The 25,881-nt window shown below is 42.5% G+C and overlaps 1 long non-coding RNA gene across 1 annotated transcript; it reads right to left on the bottom strand.

Annotated features, from left to right (window-relative positions):
* Positions 1-10,288: 10,288 nt before the first annotated feature.
* LOC116780729 lies at positions 10,289-23,865 on the bottom strand. Its single transcript, XR_004354598.1, has 4 exons — positions 23,721-23,865; positions 17,097-17,103; positions 13,112-13,115; positions 10,289-10,300 (listed from the first exon to the last, which is right to left on the bottom strand). It is a non-coding gene; the product is annotated as an uncharacterized LOC116780729 (long non-coding RNA).
* Positions 23,866-25,881: the final 2,016 nt, after the last annotated feature.

The raw sequence follows: 25,881 nt of genomic DNA, 5'->3' as shown, positions 1-25,881 counted from the left end.
GTGGATGATACATATTCAAATTAATAAATATAGCCTTTGCAATTAGAATCTGCTCCTATAACATTTATTCATGAACCATCCCCTGACACTGACCCGTTGTCCACCACATGCAATGCAACTACCTGTCACAGAGTTAACACAATACTTTGGATGGCCAAGGCCTATTTAGCTCATTGGACAACTCATTTATTCAAAACAGAGGAACACATTAGAATCACTGACAGGTTTATGAGTCATGTCTAAGGGTCTGCTTTTATGGATCAAGATCATCAACTTGTATGTATGTTCCTTAGAAAATTCGCAGTTTAACAGCCACATTGATAAGCATACTTCCTGCCCTATGAGACAAAACACATTTTTCATCTAAATCATTGCACAGTTTTCCAGAGACATTTCACAGTGTCTATAGCTTAGAAAAATGAAGCACTGTATGATATTTGTGAATAAGTGGTAAGTGTAAATGTTAACTGTCTCAGCCTATTAAAAGGAATTAAATCTCCTAACTTACAAGGCTTTCCTGAGATTATTTTTTCCATGAAGAAGGATCAAAGTTCTTGTCACAGAAAATTTTTCCAAAGGCAATCTATTTCCACATAAAATCTCAGCTTTGTTGGCAAGGAGAACACCGGTTCCCAATACAGTTTCAAATTATTTCCCTCTAGCTGAGACACAAAGCAGGATCTCACTGACCAGTAGTACCACTGAATACACTGTAACAGCTGTTGTCCTCTCCAAGTTCTTATACACCAACTTAAAAACAAGAATATTGCAAAAACGTTTTTCACTTTTATAAAAAAAAATAGGTTTCTTAAATCCTTCGTTATGTTTTTGTATTTTAATGACTAGATTGTCAAAATAACTATTAATCATGTATGGAGTGTAATAGTTTATTTTACAGCTAAAATCATTACCGCTCAGCTTATGGGAACATGAATGAAAACAGGCAAGAGGGTTTCATTCAGGTGCCCTCTGATATTTTCAACAGAAAGGGAAGGGAGAATTGAGAACATTAGTATGATCTTCACAATGAATGTGGTACGTGGCCTGTAATTAGAGTTTAACACCTGAATTCAGGTGGCTCCTGTGTACAAAATGTTACATATTTTACTGAGACATTGGGTCTGCCGCAAAATTAGAGGCACAGTCTTTGGAATTACCTCAAAGTTCTAAAAGCACAGATTCCTTTAAACAAAAAGAAAAATTAAGTAAAGAGCAATGGGACATATTTCTACACCTTGTAGAGCTTACCAAAAAGGGAAACCACCTTAAAACTAATGATACGTAATTTTCTTTCACACTTTCCCTCTCAATTCATGTTTCTTCCTTCAAAAATCCTTAAATAAAAATGCACAAAATCTGAAGTTGACAGCTTAGCTCATCTGTCCATTTCTGTCTTCAAAAGCAATGAAATCTTTCCCTTTCCATCCCGACTGGCCTCAGAGTGCTCATGCCAATGTGTGGGTGTTCAAGCAAAATCATTATCACTTGTTTAGCCCTTTAAAATAAAATTGCTGGTATTTAAACAAAACAAAAACAAAAGGGTAATTGTTTGCCTTGCCACTGTGTTCTACAGTAGTTTCTTCTTTGACAGAGCCCACACAGAGTGGCTGTGCCTCAGGTTTGGATGTGTAGTTTTCTGCTCATACTTTCATCTTTCCATGAGTTGGATTAAATTAACAGTTAACAGTCAGAAGAACTTTCAACCACTATGAGACCAGAAAAGACAAGAGAGGTTTCTTTTGTGTTCTCTTCCTTTTCATGACCTATGAAGTATGCAAACATCTTCTGGAATAATAACCATCCAGCATTAGCATGCAAATTTTTCTACAAGTGTTGACTACCCTACTAATAGAATTTAACTGATGAAAGTATTTCTTTCCCTGCTGCAAGGAAATATTACAAAAAGAGTAAAAAAAATCCCAAACATTGCTAAATTCAATCCAAAATTAAAAATATTTATCAAGCTGCACAAAGCTATAGTCTCCAAACCACACAAAGGCTTGCATGTCTGCAGCTTATTGCCTCCCAATAGTCCCAATGACTGCAGTGAAACTATTTGCAATCTTCGAAAAGGATAGGTAGGCAAGTGCTCTGCTGGACTTGGATGAAAATACTCCTCACATCAGAAAACAGGGCCCCAAGCTCATGCCAACTGCATTACATGCTTGAGGGTTTACAGAGTCCTCAAAGCACTGCAAAGAAATGCTGAGTGACAAAACCAAGCATAATTGAATTTCTTTTACTCAGGCTTTCTCTGGAGCAAATTCAAACAAAGTCCACTTAGGATATTTGATGAAGAAGAGAAAATGCAGCAGCAAGAATTAATCTAACATTTCATTCAAGATTAGTTGGCAAATCTAATTATAACTGTTCTGTGATATAAAGTAACTACCTTCAAGCTTTCTTCCATCCATGAGGTCAAAAAGACCTTGTGAGAGCAGAGAGGCCTCTAGTTACCATTACTCCATCCATTTAGGGAGAACAACCTCCTCCACATACCAGGGGCATTTAAACTTCCCAAATCACTGACAACTTGAGACTTGAGCCAAACTACAAAGTCAAAAAAAAAAACCCTCAAACTAAACTAAGGATTCAGGTATTTTTCTGGGAACCAGCTGCAAATAAAAGGTTTTTAGAGTGTGCTGAAACACAACTGTATGCACCTGTGTGCTGCCAAGACAAACAGAGGAAAGCAAAGAAAACTGGGACACAGTGAAACGAATCCAAGAACACGAGCAGACAGTCCCAGCAAGCAGAAGCCTGGCTGAATGCAGAGAGCTGAAAAACATCCCTGTGCACCTACCGTCACCTGAGAGCCAGGAAGATTTGTGCTGCAGGGTGCCAAGGAGAAGCTCCTTGGGCACCTCCTATTGCTCAGGCTGGTAGAGGGGAATGGGCCTTTGTCATAACAATAGAGCTTTCTAGGGCAGTTAATTAGCATCTACTGTGAAAGTTCCATTTAAACTGTTGTCTCTGACAACTTGGTGTCTTCCCCACAGCACACAAGTGGCCCAACACATTCCTGTTCTCATGAATGCCATTTCAGCCTCTAAGAAACTGTCCAATCTCCAGCAGCAAGCAGGGAACTGCTGTCAGAAGAGAACTTTGCTATGGACTGTAGCTGTTAGTAACAGCAATTTGTCAAGTCCAGAAGAGCACAATCATGCATTCCTGTATGCAGACCACAAAAATCCCCTATGCCCATCCAGAGCTGGCGATTTTATGAATCCACTGCATGAAAATAAGCCACATTTTCCTGTCATCATTGCTTCCATTCTGCTTGTTTGGATTAAAAATGAGCATGCCAACTACAGATAATGCCCTCCTTTAACAAGAAAATTAATTTTAGTCAGTATTCAATCTCACACTGACACACACACCTAGAGCCCTTGGGAGCAGTAGGAGGGAAAGTAAAACTATTCCCAAAGGGATGAGATAAGTTTTTACAGGCTGACTCTTTCAAGAGTTTACATCATGTCAAACTGTTGCATAAGAAAGCAAGTAAAAGAGAGAGAAACAATGCTGAAAGCCACAGACAACATACAGCTGGCCAAGCTGACAGGAAGCCTCGTGAGAGATTATTACCTCATATTGTCAGTTAAAACTAATCCGTACTGTTTCCTGAAGAAAAGGGAATAGAAAAAAAAATAGGGCTTACCAGAACTAAAACTTTCTGGATTTATAGGCAGTGGGCACCCTGCTGTTACTGTGAGCAGGAGCTGGCTAGGTATAAAGAGGAGCCACAAAAAAGTGTCACTACACAAACTTCCTTTCTGTCAAAAGTATCAGCCAAAAATGATTTTCAGGTTAACAGGCACTTAACAAAATAAAACAGGTGCATCAAGACAGCCATGAAAAATTACTCAGTACCTGATGCCTTTCACGGAGATTATTTCAGTGAATTATTTCACAAATTGATCCTTTGTTCCATAGGTTAGTCTAAATATCAGTCTCTGAATAGCTCAGAGGAGGAGTTTTCTATGGTGGGGGGGTCTGTGAGTTGTTTCCTCAGAGGTGGCTGTGTTTGACATAACAATCCACAAATGTCAAACAATAACATGTCAAAATTCTTCACAAAGCACAGAGAGTGTCAAGCTGCCTTTTTTGCACACTGGTAAGGTCAGTTTACTTGCCTGGAAATAAAAATATTTTTAAAGGATGTTGTTCCCTGTGTTTTCGTAAGGACCAAAACAGCAAAACCCCATAAGGAGACATGGAGAAGCTGGACTAAGTCTCTGCAGGGCAGTAACAGAGCACTAGCATCTTCCCAGCTCCATCACTGCTGAGAGCCTATTCACCAGCACAGCCTCTTCACCAGATCTGTTCAGCTGAAGTGCTCAAAACAGCAGGAATGGTGTACAACAATAGCAACAAGCTTCTTGTTCCCCCTATAGCTCCTTTCCCTCCCCTCTGCTCCTGAACATCTTGTATTTGCAGAATTTCTAGACTCACAGTCTCAAAGCCCACATTCCTTGCCAGCAACATGAAGGATGTACCTCAGGCTGCATTTCCCCAACAGCAGAGAGCTCAGGGGTTCCTGCAGGCTTTCAGGAAGCCTTGGAGGACCTATATATAGCTGCAGGATGGGACTGCCAGTTCCTGCATGGTGTGATGGAGCACTGAACCCTGCATCAGGAGGGAGGTGACTGTGAGTCATTCCCGCACTCTCCAACATCACAAAATGCAGGATTCCCTCCCACCCTCTGCCCTCCCATCCTAGGATGACACAGTTACAAGCTGGGAGGGATTGCAAGAGGTCATCTTGTCTTTCTGCTTGCTGAGGGAAATAGACTAATGACACTCCTGGCAGGTGCTTGTTCAACCTGAAAAACCTCCACCACATCCCCAGGCATTTTGTTACCCAACATCTCCAACCAAGTCGAGTGTTCTCCACTCCCAGCAGGAATGCCGCTACTTCTTACTTTATCATCTGCAAACCACATTATCTGTTTTCTTTTTCTCTTGGTGTTTGAATAAATTTTTCTACCCCTACAGAAAACCCTGACCAATCTCATCTCATCTCATTTCATTTCACCTTCCCAAAGATTTTTTCCAGTGGCTATTGCTCTCCAATCAAATAGCCAGGGATCTTTTTTCCTGAAATATTTCAGACTACTACTGCCTACCTAATTTCTATTTTTATCTTAGTGCAAGTGATTCATACAGCCTTGTCTTATTGCTGTTGAGAGCCCTTAGGGGGAGCGTCACAGCCTTCCCTAAGTTCCTATGGCAGAACATGACTGCATTTCTACAAGAAACCAGATTTCAGAGACAAAACTTTTACCGCTTTCAAAGGAGCCAGTGCTTCCCAGGACACACAAACTGCAGCAGTCCCAAGGGACTACCAGTTTCCACTGCTGTGGGCATTAAGAATCAATGCAGACCAGTTTCTCCTCTCTTCAAGCATTCACAGACTCTTGGGATGAGGCTGAACCAATACAAAAACAGAACCAGCTGCCTGGGAAAGGAGGATACACTTTCCCAAAAAGTGAAGCTTATATACACTTTTAAATGCACAGCAGAAAAGCTCCGCAGACACAATTGACATTAAAAAGGATAACTGAGGAGTGTCTGAGAAAATATTATGTGGTCTTGATTACAAAACTCTAAAGAGAAGGGGAAAAAAAGCCATAAATAGAAAAAGTCAAAAGGGACTCTTGCTTGGGGGAATTAATACAAGGTAAAATTAAAGACCTAGGGTCACAGTGTCTTTATTCCTTAATTCTTCACAGGAAATAAATTTATGATAATTTTTTCTGAAGACAATTCATTATTCTGGGCTTATTAAAAATCAATAGTCATCAGGCAGACTCCACTGTTACGCTGCCTTCTATATACTAATTAAATCCTTTAGCTGCATTCAGACAGAATAATTACACACTGAAGCATGCATGAGTGCCTTGTTATAGCTTTCTCCTGTGCCTTACAGTTCCCAGGATGCTATAGTCTCATTTCTAGCCACATCTATCAGCCAGAGCACAGTATTATTACCCCTGCAACAATTATAGCCTTATGTAGGATATCTTGACCAAAAGCAGACAGCTTTTTAAAAAGCACATTCTTATTAAAACAGAGCTTTTTTCTCCTTAGGATAAAAAGAAGAATCTGCGTCCTAATAAAATATGAAATAACCTCATGTAAACTTCACCTTTCAGGGAACTTAGAGCTTGAATGTTTTGTTCTTATGCAGGTATTCCATGGGGAAGAACAGCTGATCATAACACGGACATCTGATATTTTTAACATAAAATGCTCTGTGTACTAAATAAAACCCTTCACTTTCTCTAGTAGGAGTAAACAGTTTTCTCTCCTGGTCATCTCACTGCCTTGTATTCAACCACATAAACAGGACATTAAAAAGTATGGTGCAGTTTTTTATCTTCATGTCTCATATATTTAACAAATATTGGCTGGTCTACTTACAAGCTTCCACAGAGATGCATCATGACTGTATTATTTAAACAGAAAACTAATAGATTGAAGCAAATTTATACTCCACCATAACTCCAAATTGCAGTAGCCATAGAATGACAACAAACTGAAGATCATAAGGAAGAGCTAAGGCTTAATTTGCTTACCACATGTCTGGTAGCAAATTGCTAATATTATTTGTAGTCTCCATTTTCATAATGGCTACCAGATTGGATTTTTTCTTTATATATACTGCCTACAGTGTAATGGAATAAAGTAACAACTATGAATTTTTCAGATGCCAACAATTTCAATCATTTCATCCCCTTTTCTTTTTTAGTAACTTCCTTTCCTGTCTTTTTATCCTCGAAAGTCCTAAATTGATATCTATATACAGTTTTAAGAAAATTATTCCACTACTCGTATTCTCCAAGTATTTTGTATTAATTTTAACATGATCATATTTAAAAGAGTGAGGTGAAGTGCTAGGAAACATTTGTCTGAAGTATTCAGAAAAATCTAGCGTTTATTATAGTTTTGACCTACAACTCTCTTATTAACAAGACATGTCCCTGATTAATACCTAAATCTAGTTAACTCTCAGGGTGGATGTGTTCATTTCAAGTCACTGCTAAGCTTGTAAATATTGTGCTAACAGTGCTGGCTGATTCACTTCTCCCTTCTCTCTTCCAACACAACTTATGCTCCATGATCTCTGCTAGCTTGAGTTTCAAGGGCACGTCAACTTTAAAATTTCATTCTCAGAGAAATGAAGTATGTACTGGGGAAGCTATCAAGGGTTTTTCTCTTTCCAGGTAGGAACATAAATAAACCTAGCCTTAGGTGATGTGAAATCTAGATGCTGCAATATTCCAAGAAGATACGATCGCTTAAAGAAATGTTGAAAAGTAAGTTTTATTAAGTGTGTTGGTCAGGGAAAAAAAAACTCACCGATGCATCTCCTGCAAGGAAGACATTTTCATTATCAAAACCAGGAAAAAGTGTTTTGAGGATGCATCCAGAACTCCCTTGCAGTGTGTAGGTGACTATGGCTTTCTCAGAATCAGGGTTTCTCTTCTCTAGGTGTAATGACTGCTCTTATGTCCCCAAAGGGGAAAAGCCCAAAACAAGCATGTCTTAGAAGCAGTCAAAAAAACCCAGCCACAGTACCAGAAGCAACACACCCAAGTCACATTGCTATCCCATCTGCTTTATCCAGTAGGTTCTCCCCATAAGACACCTCAGCCTCAGAAAAGCATTTTTTCTTCACCCTCTTTTCTTGTCAACCGTTTTCAAACTTTCCATGTCTGGCCCTCCAGTAGCAATTAGGCCATTTAAGAGTTACCTAGAGGCAGAGCGTAATACAATCCATTTGATTTCTCTCTCAAGAAAGAAACACACAACAAGAAAAGAGAGAAGGGGAAAGTTACAGACAGAAACAATGGCAAAGGCAAAGACAGACAGGGCAGGAGAGTCTTTAGATCAGTACATGCAGCTTTTCTATCTGCAAGCTAGAGACCACCCAGCCACAAAATCTTATCATGCCTGCCTGTCACTCCCATATCAATCTCTCCACTCTTTCTTATTTCCTTCTTTTTCTTTTTTTTTTTTTTTTCCCATTCTAGACTGTGCTTAAAAAGGTGTTTGGACATTTCTAAAAGTGATTAAGTGAGAGCAAACGACCCTCAGGGCCCTTGCTATGAAAGACATATACTATTCCTTCTTTTGACTCATCACTGTTTCGTTTATGTTCAAAGATATTGCAGACACACAATTTCCAGACCTCCCCAGCATATGTGGTCAAGTTAAGGTGATGTAAGTCTCCACTGTAGAACCACTGTCTCCTGTGCTTTGCCTGAAAACACACTCCAGTGTTGGTAACAGAAACTGTCCTATTGTTTGATCTGCTCTGAAACGTGCCATTATTTTATCATTGAGTAAATCTACTTCTTCGATATCAATCTGCTCTATTTAAGCAGTTGAAGGGTCCTACTTTAACCATGGAAGGATGCAAACTCTGATAAAAGCAATTAATTGTAAAGATTTAAAATCAATAGTAAAAGGAAGAGCTAGAACAAACATGATGCCAAAGGGGTTCCTGCCTTTCAGCTCCACTTTACATTGAAAAGGCTCAAGGAACAGCAACCCCGGGCAAATACACTCATGAAACTCATTTGCACTTCTGAGTAAGAACTTCTCCAACCTAGCTTTAAAAATATACATGGCCACAACAATTCACAAGTGGTAATGTCTTAAATGTTTAAGAAAGAGCATGTTTTCCACCAAACTGTTGAATGTGTGCTACTCAACTTCTGCAAAAACAATAGTGTTTTCACTGCCTATTTTCAGTAAGATGCTTTAACCCATGATAGATCAAATAGTCTTACAGAAGTGCACACAGATATTATTTAGTGTTCCCTTGCTGTTCGTACAAACAACATTAGTACAAGCCACTGCCCCTTTTCAGGCTGGACCCTCATACACACTTCAAACTTAAGCAGGTGAGAACAGAGAAACAAAATTCAACCCATGATCAGCCAAAGCCTTAAGATGCAGCAGACATGTCCAGTGGTGGGACCGTTTAGGACTATCACAGCACCAGATTTTGAGACCTCTCATGGTGCTGCACTGACATGCAGTGACACTGCACACTCCAGACAGAACATACTGGCTCAAATCTGGAACCAGTGGATAAACATGGCCCCTCCTTCACAGCAGTCAGAGAAGGTGATCATAATACTGGTAGGCTTTAACTCTGTGAAGTTATGATGTTATTCTGCCTTCCCAGAGAACACTTACACATACTGCTGAATAAATTGTCTTCTAACCTTTTAGAATACAAAACCACAGGAAAATTCTTCTCAGAGAAGTGTATTTTGTCATGGAGAGAGGATCACTGTTGTGTACACAAAGCCATTCTGTGCCATGTGTGTAACAACAAGCAATTTTGTCATGACCTCACATTTAGACCCTCCAGAGGCTCTTCCCAGATCTGAACTGTCCTTGCATATGTGCCACTTCACAAAAGATCCTGCCATACAGACAACTTGCTAAGGGAGTAAAAACGTGCTGCATTAAAAGGGATGTGTAGTCTTCTCCGATTGGGCAAAAAGAAGTCAAAGTAAACATCCTTTATAGGCAATTGTACTGAGTAGGCAAAATTGGTCCCTCCAGTAACACACCAAAGAGAGGAAAAGAAACTACAAGAACTGAAGATTTTAAAATAAGAGGATGAAACTGAAGAATTGACTTCTTGCAACCCATTCAACTCTCTTATCTGTAAAAGAGTGAAGGTAATTTTATTCCAGCAAAATTTCCCCTGGACTATTCACATATTTGCTTTCATGTTGGACTTTCCACTACAATCTCAGTTTAAATTTATCCTTCATTACCACTCTAAATATATTGATTCATGAATTGTCCTTACTAAAATTCTCCCTGAGCTGGTTCCCATTCAGTGTTCTGGGCACTCCTTACACACAAAGTAGTGGATGAAGAAAACAATGTGGTTCCTTCAATTGTGAGCTTATTCATCTTCAGCTACCAAACTGCAACAAGGTACTGGTCTGGTGCATTCTCTTTCTAAAGGTACAGTACTTGTCACCCAGGAGATAGTTGAAAACCATCACCAGTGTCTCTGCAGTGGCAGACTGATGACCAGTTTACAATGGCAAGATATGATCATATTTTGCTAGCATCACTTGCTTGAACAATGCCTTACATGCATTACACTGCAGGTCTGGGGCAGATGATGGACAAATACATACAATGCAGTGTCAAAGTGTAATTTCAGAAAATAAAAAACATGATGCCAGAGAATCTAACATCAAAAGTTTACAACAAAAGTTTACAAATACAAAATCAAAAGAAAGCAGCTCTCTAAATCCACCTGCACACTCTGGTTATGCACATGAAACAAATTTATCAGAAACAGCTGTATTTCAGTGGCAAAAGAAATGTCACAAGTTGTAAATTACAGCCTTGGCATTTACTCAGCTCCAAGAAACTGAGAAAAGCAACAGAGAGGTGACATTTTTTTCTGGATATGCAGACAGGGCAGGCAGGCCTGAGGATCCCACTTAGCAGCTAGATATTGGAGCAAATGCTTCAGAAGCTACCTGAGAAGGTTTCCCTAAGGACATGGAGTAGTTGCACTCCTCCATTGCCTTCCAGTCTTTATCCACCAAAGAGGATCCATCCAATATATGGCTCCCACCACCACAGTCAGGCCCCAACTACATCACCCTACAACTTTAAATCCATTGATTCTTATTTTAATATAGCCCTCAAGTTTAACATAAGCAACCTGTGATAAGCCTTATATAGCTTATTTAGTAGCTCCTGCTGAAAGAGCTGCTGAAGGCAGCCTACACGGCAGATCATGCCCAGTCAGACCTCCTGGAGCTGGACAGCTGACATATGGAGGAAAGAAGAAGGTTATGAAAAAGGAATTGGAAAGAGCTCTGTAGATTTACTGAAATCAAACTCAGAAACATGGATTCTACAAGAACTGCTTCATAAACCCTGTACCATTTGGATATAGGCATGCATTACTCCAGTTTCACTTACTTAGGAAGCCTTGTGTTAAGTATACTGTAATTTCATTTAGAGACTTGCATAGCACATGAAGACGGGATCAGCTCTACAAGTGGAGGGATACTCAGCTAGCCTACTCCAAAAACAGATTTTATCTTAAACTAAAAAAAGAACAAAGCAGAGCTCCATGTAAGAAAGCCAATTTTTTTTAATCTGACAGATCTTTTGCTTATAGGCAAAAGACTGTCATAGCCATCGGGTATGTCCACCTACACCAACAAGTGCAGACAGATCTGAATACCTCCATACTGTTTGCTGGAAAGAAAATAAGCCAGCTCCAGTAACAAAAGTGCAGCACAGCCCATCAGAAAACAGGCCTGTGGAGCAGCTTTCTGGCTCAGATGCAATGCTATGCCAGTGCAACTTCCAAACCAGGGCTGGCATCGTGCTTAACTGTCTGAGCAGATGCAATCACACACACCTCGGGAAACAGCACCCTGTAGGTTGATCCCATTATCTGTGACATTTAACTACTGGCTGAAGTTTTCTGAGATACAGGTAGCTGTGAGCCCACAGGCTAGAACAGGGATTTAAGCAGAGCTCTGGGCTCTTTTTGCAGCCAAGGTCCTAAAACAACTGTCATCTTTGCTGTTTTTAAGTGCCAGTCAGTATGTGTGACACATTATACATATTATGGCTACACAGTGGAGAATGAAAAGCTATCTTCTCTGTCACTTTTTCTTCCCTCTTTGTGATTAAATGTATTTATACACACACACCCATAGTCACACAAAACTGTCAGCTCATCTCCTCCATATTTTACTATTCAGCTCTCAGAAATTCCCAACTTGCAAACCACAGCAGGGTGACAAGTAGTTTGACACATAAGACCAAGGTCACTTCAGCTGCGATGGATTTTTCTAATACAACATTTGAGGCCCACAGTAATTATTCAGGCTGCCAACGCATTGCTAACAAGAAGAGAGCACAAGAACTGAGAGGGCTGCAGACCCATCATTTCAAATTGCTGAGAGAGTTAAGTGCTTTGCAGCAGGTTGCGCTTGACTCAGTTGTGGTTTTTTTCCATTTAAATAGACATTACTTAAACAAAGACCTTACTTTAGTTGGGACCCAAAAGAAGAGAGAACAAAGCTCAACCCCAATGGAATTCAGGTGAGTGAAGCCCTCAGTAAAGAATTGCAGTAGTGATGGTATCCTTTATTAGACTAAGTTGTAGAGCTCAAAAAGTAGAAATTATCCTTTTGGCACCTGCAACAGAAGATTGCAAATAAAGCTGAAAAGAATCACAGTTTCATTAGATATGTAACAATTTGACCATCTTTGGAAATAAAGGTAGCTTTACCTTACTGGAGCAGAGGGAGGAAGGCAGGTGATAAGACAGTTGTCTCAGTATCTCAAACTTACAAAAGATTAAAAGAAAAGACAGCATTTTCCAGAGGCTGCAGTACTGCTGAACAGCAACGCCTTACTTCAGCAAGTTTTTTTCTCTGTACTCATTGCCACCTGTATCTCATCTTAATTTGCACTACTCACTGCTTAAAGCAGGACTGTTCTGGGCCCTGAGCAATACAGAGCACAGCCCCCATCCTTTATCAGTTGTTGGGCCCAGCTCCTTGTGTGCTTTTACTTAACACAATAAGCAAGAGGACAGACTACTTTCTTGGGCAGTGTAAGAACTATGCTGGGTTAAGATATCAACTTTCTCCACCAGAAAAGTAATTAGCCTAGACATTATGTTGTTTCAGAGAGAGTGACCTCCTAACAAGCAGAAGTAGACCTGTTTGCTGGCTGTGTGACTTGGCTGGATGTTGGTGCGATGGCTGGTTGCCTATAGCTCTTCCTCTCCTTCCCTCAGCTCTCCCCCTCAGTCCCTACTCTTTGATTCTAGTCATAGTGGAGTAGTACTAGGAAGCTGGCTCCTAAGGCAAACAGGGATAAGTTATTAATGCTGCATATGTACAATATTGGATCCTTAAGAATGGTGAAATACAACTAAAAGAAGCACGGAGCAGCTGGTGAGTCTCTTTCTACCCAGTTAACACCAGTTGAGATTTCACTACTGCTCCAGAAAAGGGGACAGTGCTATTTTACAGGCAGCATAAGCCTCTTAAGGATGGTGCTGTCAGACAGGCTGTCTCTAAACTCAACTGTTGCGGATGATAAAGCTGACTGGGAGAGATTCCAGGAATGGAGAAAAATCTATGATCCATGACATGGACGTCTTACCACCGGAATGGACATTAAACACTTAAGTGGACATTATACTGATCGGACAGTTCACCCCCGTTATCCCCAGTTTATTGTTTCGCTGTTACGATGTTGTTTATACCCCGGGTTGTTGCTGGAGAAAATAGAGATGAGTGGGAGCGGTTCCAGGCGTGGAGGAGGATTTACGAACCCTGAATAGACTTTTATTACCGGAATGAACACTGTTCACCTGGAAAGACACTCATTTGGACTGGACTGTTCACCCCAGTTATACCCAGTTGTCCCCAGTTTATTGTTATGTTGTTCTGATGATGTTTGTACCCCTAGTTGCTGTTTCAAAAATCATATCCTCCATGTTGTCTTCTTCTCCCCTCACAGTTTTCCCGCCTTTCCCCTGCTTTCCCGCTCCTCTGCCTGTGATTGGATGCTGTTTGGTGCAGTGCAGAGAGAGCTCCTATTGGTCCATTCCCCCAGAGACCCAAAGTTACCACCCATCTCTCCCTGTTCTCCCAATCCCTGCTTCCTCTGAGCTGCCTATCTCTTTACTCCTCCCCTATCTTAAGTCCAGCCCCTGAGCCTCCCTCTTTAAGTCTGTGTCACCCTTAATAAAATCAGCATTGCTTCACCGACCTCAGCTGTGTCCTGACCCTCTTTGCAGTGCCCTGTCCCATTCCCTCTACCCCCACGAGCCGTGGCACTCAACCCTTCCTATTTTGCTGGCTGAGTTGACCAAGGGCTAGAGATGAGCGTTCAGCTTCATCACAAGGCTGGTCCAGTTAAACTCACAGTCCAAAAGCTCTCCTGCAAGGAAAAGGTGTGTGCCCTTTCTGTGCTCAGTCATGAGTCAGCCTAATACTATCAGAAGAATTTACTTTGAAACATAGGTGCACCACAGGAGTTTTTTTCCAATATTTTGAAGTCCACACATACACTCAGAATTCTCACTATCTACAGCTAGCACACAGTAGACACACTTCCATTCCAGTGACCACTTTTGTCCTTACAATACTCCTGTGGAAAGCTAAAGAGACAAAGCATTAACAATTTTTAGAGACGGAAAAGTTATTCAGCAAAGGAGTAAGCCTGGACATGCAGGCAATATTACAGTCTGGTACAGGCAGGTAAAGGTGGCCACCAGTGCTTAAAATCAGAAAGGGAAATGGGGAAAATCTCTTGCCCCACCAAAACATGCTTGTTACATTCAGCATAGGACATTGCACTGCTTCACCCCAGGCCATGTTGCAGAGCTGGTACCAAAAAAACCTCCCAGGGACAGCAGTACCCCCTGCTCTCATGCTACATGGCCTCATACCACAGAGTTGAAGCATGCTCTCAAATATCTGGATTTGTTCATACTCGTCTTCCTCACATAGCCATAGTCCTGTGGGGACAAACATATCACTGACAAAATGACCTTGTGTTTATCAATCCAAAGTCCATGCAGCAAAGAACAGCACTGTGCAAAAATATCCAGGCAAGCTTCAGCAGAGCTGTTTTTAAAAGAGGCCTAAATCAGCTCAAAGCATTGTTCTAACATCCCTGGCTGGATTCAACCACCTAAATCGCCTTTGAAAACTGAGTTCTTCTCTCTACATATCATCATATCACACTAGGATGATCTAACCTCCATGACAGGAGAGAGGGGTCACCCACAAACGGGGCTCAAGGGGATGGAGAGAGCACAGGCAGTCGATAATTCTGGGAAGTGAGGGTCCCTGTGAGAGAGCAGACATAATCACTTACACGTGCACACACACACTGCCAAGATCAGCTGCCTGCACATTTTCCCCAAGGTTCTTCAGGCAGAGATGCCTGCAGCAGCAGCCCTCAGAGATGCAGAGGACTAGCTGCTCATATGTGGTTATCAGACGAATCCTCATTCTTTTGGTAAATAGACATGAATTTGAATCCTATGTGAAAACAGTAACCTGGATTGTTCCCACCCTCATTCCAAGCTCAGAAGGGGCTCAGAAGGCCACAGAGGGCAGTCCCAGGCAGTTCCACAGCCTCTGCCCATGCAGCAGGCAAGAGGCCACTCCTTCCCTCACCCTCGTATATCAACACTGAGAAGGCAGAATGTTTCATAACAGAAGGTGTAAGTTCACGTGTGATGGAAAGTACCTCTGAACTGTTTCAGCTTGCAGTCTAATGCCTGTCTGGAGTGAAAGAAATACAGATGACAGCTACTCAGCAAGACGGATTGATAGTTGCCCAAGGTCATGCAGCACATTTCACTTCCTACAGATCTGCTTTGAAAAAAAATTAGTTTATTGATGATTTGCATTTCATTGGTGATATTCTTGAGTGTTTTTTCTTTTTATTGTTGTTTTTCAAGGCTACAGTTCAAAACCAAAGAGGGCAATCAGGCATGAATGAACTCAGCATGAGAAACAAGAAAAACCACAAAACGAGCATTTTGACCCACATGCAGTGACAACTAACAGAGTGTTCTATTGTTTTCTGTCCTTGCTGATCACAGCTGCAATGATCAGCACTATACAGCCAAGAAGGTCTGGCTTTGTTAAACTACAAAGCACATTGCAAAGAACTGGCAAAGTACATGCTTTAAAAAAACCAACAACAAAAAGCCAACAACAACAACAAAAGCTACCAAAATAATAAGAGGAACTATGTTCTCTTTCCCAATTTATCTAGAAGAAAAGACATCTAACTTCTGCATATAGGAAATTTCTAGGATTCTGCTTAGAGGTTTCATTTTGCACATTTTCCAGGTTTCTCATGAAAATGGATGTTTTCCTTTATCAATATTTCCCAGACCACTGTATACTTTTACTGGGCATCAAAACTCCAGTCTACAAAGTTGGCACAAATTTGCTTCTGTAGTTCCACAAGGGTCACTAAAAGAATTATGAAATTTGGAAATAAGGAATATTCAGTATCAACTTTTTCTAAAAGATAGCCATGACTAGTGTAAAAATATCCAGAATTATTCTAACTGCAATCATCAGTGCAAGCAAGCAGACAGTGCTGTCCCATATTCTCAGTTATTACAAGTGGTCATTCATTTCTTTAACAAAACTGAGTCAAATGGGAATGGACTGTCATCCAGGCTAGTTACAAAGTCTAATACAGAGCAGAATCTATCTGTCAGACTAGAAAGTTTCTGATTCAGACATCCTCTGCATTAGTCAGAGAAAGTAAAGATGAGGACAGATGCCAACATCTGCCCAAATGATTCAGAAATCTGTTGAGTTGAAGTGATGTACAGCTACAGCTGTAGACAATTTTATCTATTGCTGCCACGGCCCGAGGGAAAAGGGAAAGGGACGCGGCACCACACAAAGGGTTCAGACGCAGCTGAAGGTCTGGGTGCAATGCCCCTTTATTAAGAGACAACAGGGACTTATATAGGGTAAGGCCGAGGGGAGGATTCATAACTGGGGCAGAGCATGGGACTGACAGGTCAGGGTAAGACAGGATTGGGAGACAGGGGAAAGGTGGGTGTAACTTATGGGTATCCAAGGGAAAGGACCAATGGGAGCTCACTCTGCACTGCGGCAAACCTCAGCCAATCAGTGAGAGAGGAGCGGGAAAGCAGGGGAGAACAGGGGAGTAAACAACTTTTGGCGGGAAAATCTGAAGGACCAAGGGGAATAATACTGGGGTATATTAAACTGGGTATAAAACTGGTATTAAAATGGGGGATAACAAGTCAGTCCGGTAGAATAACAGTCCATTCAGGCTCCATAAATGTCTCTCCACGCCTGAAATCTTTCCCAATTGGATTTCCTGTCCTCCTCATATTGCCATAAGGCAGACAAGGATGCTGTGCAGGGAAACTGTAGTACATTTTGTGGATTCTTGTACTTATCCTAAGCTGTCATCTGAATTGTGCTACTTCTTACTATGAGATAAATAACCAAGTGCACCTTACTATGAGAAAACCTGATTTTAAAGACAACACAACTATGGTTTGAACAATAAACAAGCTGAGCTCCTATGAGAGAACAGATTGTCTCTAAATTTGACAGGAGCCTTCTATGTTTGATTGATTTAGCCTCCAAAAGAGACAGGAAATTCTTGAAAGGCATTATTTGGGTTTATTTAACCAAAGATTGCTTCAGGGAAATTGTATGAGTCACATATCACAACAAGTAGCAAAGCTTCAGCAGTTGTAAGTAAAAATGCACTGCTACTAGGAGACAACCTTTAAGATATTATACCAAGATACTGAATCTGTTAATTAATTGGGATGCTGGATTCTAAGGAATACAGCTAATAATGATTCTATCCAAGTGGCAAGAGGATTTTATGAGAGCTGGCATAGTATGACCAAAACAGTCAGCAAATGCCAGTATAATGCTCTCTGACTTGTCTGTTCTGCTAAGGATACTTAATTCCACTAATACCTTTAAGCAGTTTGTGAAAACAGCAGAACTGCATCTTTAAAATATATAGGACAGAACAATAATTAGGAAATTAAGAGTTAACCTGACACAAAATATTAGTTGCGTACACTGTATCAAGGTGCGCTACTGATATAGTTAATAACTCTGCCAGAGCTCAAAAATGGCAAAAGTTTTCTTTTCAAGCAAAGCTGTAAAAAATGCTTGGAATAGGCACCTGCATTTAGTGCTGAAGGCCAAAGTGCGTTGAAAATTAAGTCCTCTGCCTAGCAGAAGGGATCTGCATGTGAAGACAACATGGCTTCTGGGCACTCCATGAGACGGGTAACACAGAGGCCAGTCAATATCACCTGTGAAGATGCATTTTCCTAATGGTACTGCTGCTGAAGTAACCGCACTGAAAGAAGTAGTGGGGCTGGGGGAGTGCTTTACACACACCACCAAACACAAAGGAGAGCGTTCTGTGCCAGACACTAATAGATTTTGCTGGATTTGTAACTAGTGTAAAGGTAATCAATATTAAAACCAATACAAAGGCTTTCATCTAGCCACTGATGTTATACCCATCCAGGCCTCTGGAGAACAGAGAAGATCAACCACGTACTTTCTGGTCTCTCAGGTTGAGAGACTTCTTGTGGAGGAAAGCTGCACTCCACATTTTCTTCCTCCTCACACTCACCGTCTTCCCTATGCATGTATCAGATTTAATGCATTTCCTCTATATTATCTCCAGTCCAGACAGCCATAAAATATGGTTTTCCTCTCCAAATTCATATTTTAGTAATGGACTGGGGCTTGAGAGCAGGCCAGTACTTTCCAAAATCAGCTCAGAGGAAAAAAGTCTCTGTCAACAAGGGTAAAAGCAGAAGTGTCGAAGGAAGAAAAATATATTTAAAAAAGAAAAAACCCCAAACCACTACCAAAACAAGCTGTCCTGAGGTGCACTGGGAAGGGTCATCATTTTCATGTCCTCAAGGGATCTGCTTTGCAGCTGGCAAAACTCATTATTTGTTGTGAAACACTGTGCAGTCTGCCTCCAGCCCAGGAACCATAAAAACTTACTCCAGTAAGGTCATCTAGGAAGACAACGTCAAAGAAAATTTAAAAAAAAAAAAATCAACAGCTTGCAGGAGAGATTACAAAGAAAAGTGGACTGGATGAATACAGTACTTTTTCCCCCTCTGGATAAGTTGTGCAAAGCCTCTCCTCTCATCCTTGAGAATTTCCTCTGGTTCTCATTAACCCATCTATTTTACACCAGAAGACAGAGCTGTGTAGTCTTCTGGTAGAGTTCAGCTCTTCTTCCTGTCCAAGAAAAAGAGTCTATTAGAACAAGTCTAATTTTAAGCTCTGCCCTGATTGCTCACGAACTATTACATCTAAGCATTGACATAGCTCAGTGAAGTTTGTCTCCACGAGGAAGGCAGCCTTAGAGAACACGGTGCCGGTTACACACTCTTTTGGTCAGGTAAACCCAAAACGGAAAGGCATCTCTCAGGAGTAGGCTTAAAAACTCTATGGAGTATGATTAAAAACTCTATTGTTCCTAAACTTGAAAATCTGCCGACAGGTCGTTCTGATAGTATTATCTCCCTACGCCTTCCACTCCACAACAAGCAACATGTAGTCCTCTTTAGTACATATGCCCCAACTCTCCAAGCTGACCCTGCTGAAAAAGACAAATTCTACACTGACCTGCGCTGCCTTACCCAAAAGGTTCCTGCAGATGATAAGGTCATTATCCTTGGTGATTTCAACGCCAGAGTAGGAAAGAATTTTGAAGCCTGGAAAGGAGTATTAGGCAAGCATGGTGTTGGAAACTGCAACAATAATGGTCACCTTCTGCTAGAATTCTGTGCGGAGCAACAGCTCACCATCATTAATACTATCTTTCAACAGAAAAATAGTTTGAAGACAACCTGGATGCATCCCAGATCTAAGAATTGGTACCTCATCGATTACGTTTTGGTGCGACAGAGAGATGTTCACGTTGTTCATCATACCCACGTGATGCCTAGTGCAGAATGCCAAACAGACCATCAACTTGTGCGCTGTAAACTTAACTTCAGTCTTAAGTTCAAGCCTAAAAAGGGCAGTATCCCAAGGAGGAGACTTCAAGTTAACAATCTCCAATCAGCCACAAGATTCCAGGTAAACCTTCAAACTAGGCTCAAAAACCATCCCATAAATTCTATAGATGCCTCCCCTAAAACACTCTGGTACCATATTAAAAACAGCATCCTGCAATCCTCTGGAGAATCCTTAGGGTTCTCCTTCAAGAAGAACAAGGACTGGTTTGATGAAAACAATCAGGAAATCCAGGAACTGTTGAGGAAGAAGAGAACCACCCACCAAGCACACCTTGCACTGCCATCTCATCATGTAAGAAAAGCAGCCTTCCGTCTTGCATGCAGCAAGCTCCAACAGAAACTCTGTGACATCCAGAACAAATGGTGGATCAATCTAGCCGAAAACCTCAATTATGTGCAGACATGGGTGATCACAGAGGTTTCTATGAAGCCCTGAAAACAGCATACGGGCCTACATACCTACATAGCAAAGCCCTCTACTCAGTGCAGATGGTCAAACCCTTCTAACAGATAAAACCTCCATTCTGAATCAATGGTCTGAACACTTTCAGACTCTTTTCAGTACAAGCCACGTAGTTCAAGACTCAGCAATTCAGTCCATCTCACAACAACCAGTGAAGAATGAATTGGATATCACTCCCACTTTGGGAGAAACCCTTAGGGCCATACAGCAGGTGAAAATTGGCAAGGCAGCTGAGGTTGATGGAATTCCACCTGAAGTCTGGAAACATGGGGGCCTTGCACTCCATGCTAAATTTCACGAGGTTGCGGTGCGCTGTTGGGATCTAGGTGAACTACCATCAGACCTTCGTGATGCAGTCATCATCACTTTGTATAAGAAGAAAGGAGTTAAATCAGACTGCTCAAATTACCGTGGTATTACTCTGCTCTCCATTGCTGGCAAAATCCTGGCAAGAATACTTTTGAACAGATTAGTACCCGCTATAGCAGAAGGAATTCTACCTGAAAGCCAGTGTGGTTTCAGAGCCAACAGGAGTACCACAGACATGGTATTTGTTCTCAGACAACTGCAAGAGAAGTATAGGGAACAGAACAAAGGTCTCTATGTAACCTTTGTTGATCTCACCAAGACTTTCAATACTGTGAGCAGAAAAGGTCTGTGGCAGATTTTGGAATGTTTAGGATGTCCCCCCAAGTTCCTTAAAATGATCATCTCGCTCCATGAGGATCAGCATGGCCAAGTCAGATATGGCAATGCACTTTCTGAGCCCTTTCTAATAACCAATGGCGTGAAACAAGGCTGCGTTCTCGCACCAACCCTATTCACAATCTTCTGCATAGAAACTGCGGACCGAGTGCCATGCTCCATGCGCCAGCGCCGCCGACCCTGTGGCAGTGGTAGCGCCATTTATAGCAGGCATGGAACCGGGACAAACCGGAGTCGGGGCAGTGGCAGTGTGGGGGGTTACTGGGTTAATGCTGGCACCCATGGCTGCAGTTGCAGCCGTATCGCTTGGAGCAGCAAGCAGTGCCATTGGAGCCGCTCTTTTGGCGGCCCCAGACGCCGACTGTTGCTGACTGTGGAGACGGGGGCACAGCACACGGGCAGCTGCCATGAAGGTGGGGGAGGCATGTTAGTTTTGTTAGGTTATGCAGCAGCGCCAACCCCGAGACCGTCGCAGGGCGACCCCGCAGCAGAAGGGGCACAGCCACCTTGTTTCTGCCACAGGGCAGAGGTGAGGGTGCCTCTCCCTCCATGGCGGTTGCGCAATCAGCATGCGGAAAGCGAATAACAACAAAAGCGCTGCCATGTTGCCCCTGCCACATGGCTGAAGTGAAGCCTTCACTTCCACCACCACCCCCATGATCAGGCATTTCTCCAGGGAGAGGGGAGGATGACCATGACAAGCAAATAGACAGTGAGTCTATAGAGGACAGAGAAGGGGAAACAGCTACAGAGTCGGGTGGGGGTCCTTCCATAGGCTTATGGGACAAATGCTAGCAGGAAGCATCTTGCGTGGGTGACTGGAAAGCAGTAAATGCATGCCCTGTTATACATCAACCCCGGCAAGCCTCTCAATAACGAGCTTTATCATATGATGTGATTAAGGATTTAAGACAGATAATTAAGGAGAGTGGTGTCTCCTCACCCCACATGTTTTCCTACCTAGGAACCCTAAGTAGCACACACGTGTTTATACCTCATGACTGGAAGGCACTACTAAAAATGGTACTAACCACTACACAATTTAGGGTCTGGCTCACGGACTTTAGAGAAAGCTGTAAGGTTTATATTAATGACCAAACTAACTCACAAACAGGAATGATCTATGCTCAATTAGCGGGAGAAGGGGTACATTCAAAGGCTGGGTCCCAAATAGACTGCCCCTGAGAAATGTACGAAGTAATCGCAAAGCTTGTATTGCGAACAGTGTGAAAACTCCCATGCACAAAGACTCTAACCTATCCTTTTCCAAAGTTTTGCAAGGGTCCACCGAACCCTACCCCCAGTTTCTAGATCGACTGCAAGCTTCCTTAGAGAGGCAAATTGATAACAATGAGGTGAGAGAGATGCTCTTCAGGCAGCTCGCCTACGAAAATGCCAACTCTGACTGTCGATGGGCTCTGCAGTCGATCCCCAAGAACGACCAGTGCACATTAGTTGAAATGGTCAGAGCTTGCCAGGATGTCGGGTCAGTCAATCACCACACAGACTCACTAGCCACGGCATTAGCAGCCAAACTGTGGGTACCCAAACGGGAAAAGTGAACAGGCAGCTAATTCTGATGCGGAGCAACTGACCACATCAAAAAACACAGCCCTAAAAAACCCCCCCCCAGGATCCTGCCCCAGATGTGGAAAGGGAAAACACTGGGCTAGCGAATGCAAGTTCCGGGGTGGTGAAAACGGGGGGACTACACCACAGGGAAACAGGAAATGGGGTGTGAAGCCGCACGCCCTCACCAACCAGACAAATATGGCTTCAAGCAACACGCCAGCAATTTGCTCACCACCATCTCAGGCAGCGCTGGGCTGTACCTGGCCTCCAGAGAACCAATAATTTTAACATCTCCCGCAGTGGCTTTGATACCCACTGGAGTCTGGAGACCTCTGGAGGCGGGAATGCATGCCTTACTAATTAGGTGCTCATCAACTACCACGATGGGTATATTCATCTTGCCCAGAGCAATTGATTCAGATTCCCATACTGAAATCCAAATCATGGCCTGGACACCTGTGCCACCTTGTTATATTCCAAAGGGGCAGCACTTAGCCCAATTAATTCCTTTCTATAGCATTTCTCCCACACGAAAGGGTAATAAGGGTACTGAGGCATTTGCAAGCACAAGTCCCCCACAAATCCTCTGGGCCAAGTCGATCTCCGCCTCCCAGCCCATGATGACGTCACATTGATTGGCGTAAATTTAAAGGTTTAGCGCATACAGTAGTGGACATATCTATAATTAAAGACACCGAGTGGCCATCAGACTGGCCCACAGTGTTCCCCACCTCAACTATCTTCGGGGTGGGGGGTATGCAAAGACCTAGACAAAGCAAGCATCTACGTATGGTATTGGGACCTGAGGGACAGACTGCCAGGACTGCACCCTTCATAGCTCCCACTCCGTGTACCTTGTGGGGGAGGGATGTCCTCGGTCAGTTTGGTACCGCTGTACAGATAACAACAACAAATAATCACGTTTTTCAGTAAGGGTCATTGGTCAGTCGTTCCATGGACTTATCTAACTAGAATGGAGGACAGATGACCCGATATGGGTCGACCAATGGCCCCTCAAGAGGGAACAGCTAAGTCACCTGCAAGACCCGGTATAGGAACAGCTGAACACTGGGCATATAGTACCAACTTGTAGCCCATGGAACACTCCAGTGTTTTGCATACCCAAGAAGAGCAGCAAATGGCGTTTACTACAAGACCTCAGAGCAATTAATACAGCCATCAAGCCAATGGCAATGCTGCAACCAGGACTTCCCTCCTCTGACATGCTTCCTGCAGGGTGGCCACTAGTGGTAATAGACTTGAAAGACTGTTTCTTCACCATCCTTCTACATCCAGAAGATGCTCCCCATTTCACCTTCTCAGTCCCAAACTACAACCACGCGGAACCCATGCAAAGATACCACTGGATAGTACTGCCTCAGGGCATGAAAAATAGCCTGATGATTTGTCAAACAGTGGTAGCCAACATCATACACCCTGTTCGAAAACTCCACCCTTCAGCTATCATCTGTCACCATACAGATGATATCCTAATAGCCACAGAACATGAGACTGAACTACAATCGACCTTGACTGCCTCAACTAACGCCATCCAAAAAGCAGGTCTGCAGCTTGCCCCAGAAAAAATTCAATGCACCCAACCATGGACCTACCTCGGATAGAAGATCACTCAACAGGAGATCATGCCACAACCACTGACTTTTAAAGTAATGGACACTATGACCCTGAATGATTTGCAACTGCTTTTGGGAGCCATTAACTGGCTAAGGCTGTCTTAGGAATCACAACAGAGGAATTACACCCCCTTTTCAAGCTACTTAAAGGTGAACCAACTCTCACATCTATTCGATTCCTAATCCCAGAAGCAAAACAGGCTCTGGAAGTATGCTCCCATATCGGTGCAAAGGCATGGACAGATTGCTTAAAGAGCAATCTGATCGGCAAAATGTCGGTTTATTACAAGAACACTCATTATATACTGCTGCTACACCCAGATGTGTGATTCTTCTTCACACAGTATTGGATACATAAGAGCAACATACTTTGTTGTCCACTGCTAATTGGACCACAACAGGTGTCCATAGGAGCTGAGGGCACACGTTCACCCTCTTGAAACTCCACCTTAACTTTGGCAGGGAACCTTCTTTATTCTAACTTCAAAGGTTGAAGCCATATTAGCTACGCAGTTCTTTTACTGTCTGCACCCAGCCATGCCAAGGCAAGGCCTACAGAAATGCAAAGGAAATTGTTCACAAACTATTCTCCCAGCACTCCCACGCCACTGAAAACAGGCAAAGCAGACGATGACACCCTGACCTGCACATTCACCTCGCCATCATATCCAGCAAATTCCAACCTTTTGCCATCCTTTTCCAGTGGGATCAGACAGAATCTGACCCCTTGAGGATTCTGGAATGGTTATTTCTGTCCCACTCTCCACCTAAGACTGTTTGGACTATTAATGACATGTTTGCTAAGCTTGTCATGAAAGGTAGAGGACATCTGCAGGGGATGGATGGAAGAAACCCTGAGACGATCTAAATTCCAGCCACGAAGGACAACTTAGACTGGCTTCTCGCAGAGGATGCTGTGTTTCAAACTGCATTAGTGGACTTCCATGGTAATGTTTCCATTCACTTCCCGAAACACAAACTCTGGGCAAAAATAGGAAATCTACCCCGATGGCCACGTGTTGTTGCAAATCACGACCAGTAAATGGAGTCACCGTCTTCAATGACGCATTCAGACAATCGAGAAAAGCCACTGTGACATGGAGAAACCCTGCCACAGGACAATGGGACAATAAGGTACAAACCTTGGACCAAGGTTCTGTGCAAGTTTTAGAACTAGCGGCTATACGCATGGCATTTGAATTGTTCTATGAATGTTGTCACAGATTCACACTATGCGGCAGGTTTGGTCTCACGTCTCGAAGCCTCCTTCCTTCGAGATGTCACTAATCCTCATTTATTCACAGAGATTCGTACCATATGATTTCTTATTAATCACAGAAAATTTGATTTCTACATAATGCACACTCGGTCACACACAGAACTTCCAGGACCCATAGCGGAGGGCTGTTGGAGAAGATAGAGATGAGTGGGAACGATTTCAAGCATGGAAAAGGATCTATGACCCATGAACAGATCTTTTTATTACCAGAATGGACACTTCACGCTTATAAAGACTTTATCTGGACTGGACTGTTTACCCCTGTTATCCCCAGTTATCCCCAGTTTATTACTGTGATGTTATAAGGCTGTTTGTATCCCTGGTTGTTGTTTTAAAAATCCTATCCTCCATATTGTCTCCCTCTCCCCTCACAGTTTTCCCGCCTTTCCCCTTGTCATGGTTTGAGATAGCCCAAAAATCTAATTCCCTAGCTCCATCCCCCTCCCACATCTCAACCCAATGTGAGATGGGTTTTTCCAGACAAAACACAACCAGACTCAGAGTGGGGGAAAGGGAAGATATTCCAATGACTGTACAAATAAATACTACAATACATTATACACAACCTTAGCTATCTCTACTATGACATAAGTAT

The sequence above is a fragment of the Chiroxiphia lanceolata genome, chromosome Z (genome assembly GCF_009829145.1).
Source record: "Chiroxiphia lanceolata isolate bChiLan1 chromosome Z, bChiLan1.pri, whole genome shotgun sequence".
Classification (NCBI taxonomy): Eukaryota; Metazoa; Chordata; class Aves; order Passeriformes; family Pipridae; genus Chiroxiphia; species Chiroxiphia lanceolata.
The sequence above is the reverse complement of the archived record's forward strand: the minus strand, read 5'-3'. Positions and strand labels throughout refer to the sequence as shown.